Source organism: Octodon degus, unplaced genomic scaffold, assembly GCF_000260255.1.
Source record: "Octodon degus isolate 3935 unplaced genomic scaffold, OctDeg1.0 scaffold00359, whole genome shotgun sequence".
NCBI lineage: Eukaryota > Metazoa > Chordata > Mammalia > Rodentia > Octodontidae > Octodon > Octodon degus.
The window spans coordinates 802406-804151 of record NW_004524935.1 but is presented as its reverse complement, the minus strand read 5'-3'; the positions used below and the strand labels follow the sequence as shown (position 1 = coordinate 804151).

Sequence of the window (1746 nt, the reverse complement as noted above, 5' to 3'; positions counted from 1 at the left end):
ATTTTTTCTGAGTTTCATGACACAGAATGATGAGGGCTTTCCAAAAACAGACTGATGCACCCTTCAAATTTTTTTTCATCAACTGGGAAAAATTACCAAGTCATTGTCTAAAAGAAAATACACCAAAAGAGAAAGTAGTATCCATAATTCTAAGAGGGTGCCCAGTATATGAAATGTGTTATCATTGCTCAAAGATCCAATGCAAACAGATGAAAGAGTATCCTACACAGAACAAGGATTCAATGAAGGATATGATACAATCCATCTAGCAAAGGTCTAGGCCTTTTTACTTATATACATAAAGATTCTCTTCACATTGAATACAATTATTAGAAGATTCTGGTCAATGGTGGAATCACAGACATCACAAAGATTAATTTTTTTATTTCTTGCCCAGAAGTCTTTCTAAGATTATGTTGTGAAATGAAAAAAAGGAGCAGCTTCTTGTGTGCCAATAACTCATTCATTTAACCTGTACTAATTAGTTTGCTTCCCAACATTACACAAAGGAAAGGTGCACTGTAAACATCACCTCAGTCTTCCAGCTAAAAATCCCGAAGTAGATGAAACAGTTGGTCACATAACATCCTCACAATGGTTCTTCCTCACTTTTGTTATGAAAGATTCAAGAAGAGAAAATAAAATCATAAATGGATTTTAATTTTTAGAACTACAAAGCTAATAGAGATCTCAACATTATACCAGTGATAAAATTTTGGACAATGATTAATAAAATAGTTAATTTACTCAGACTTTCTGAAAGAATTGTTTGATAATGTATTTTTTTTTCTTCTTTGTGTTTTTTTATAAGCAAGAGTAAACAGTCATGGGAAAGGGGAACCAAACTTCTGTAGTCAAATTTGTCTTTCTGGGCCTCTCACAGGATCAGAACACACAACTTGTACTCTTTTTCGTGTTTCTGGTCATCTACATGCTTACTGTACTAGGAAACCTACTAATGGTCGTGTTCATTCACATGGACTCCAGACTCCACACACCCATGTACTTTTTCCTAGGTAACCTGTTCTTTGCTGATCTCTGTTTATCTACCATCACAGTGCCCCAAGCACTTGTGCACTTTCTGATGAAGAGGAAAACCATTTCCTTTGCTGGATGCTCAACGCAGATATTCTTTTTTCTACTGATTAGGGGTACAGAGTGTGCAATTCTGGCAGTGATGTCCTATGACAGGTATGTGGCTGTGTGCAAGCCACTGCACTATTCCACCATCATGATGCATGGAGTTTGTGTCCAGCTGGCTGTTGTGTTGTAGGCCAGTGGAGCCATTGTGTCTGTAGTGGACAGTATATTCACACTGAATCTTCCCTACAAAGGAAGTAACATCATTAATCATTTTTTTTCTGTGAATCTCCTACTCTTTTGAAGCTGGCTTCAGGAGACATTTACAAAATGGAGATGGCCATCTTTGCAATGGGTGTGGTAATCCTTCTGCCTCCTGTCTCCCTCATCCTGATCTTCTACTGGAATATCATCTCCACAGTGGTCCAGATGCAGTCTGGAGAGGGAAAGCTCCAGGTCTTCTCTACATGTGGTTCCCATCTCATTGTTTTTATTCCCTTCTATGCTTCAGGAATATTTGCATACATGAGGCCAAACTTCAAGATAATGAATGAAAGGGATAAAATGATATGTTTTCTACTCAATAGTGACACCTCACTGAACCCCATCATTTACAACCTGAGAAATAAGGATGTTAAATAGGCACTCTGGAGAATAACTGCATAA

The 1746-nt window shown here is 37.5% G+C and overlaps 1 pseudogene; it reads left to right on the top strand.

Annotated features, from left to right (window-relative positions):
- Window positions 1-826: 826 nt before the first annotated feature.
- LOC101566293 lies at window positions 827-1746 on the top strand (annotated as a pseudogene).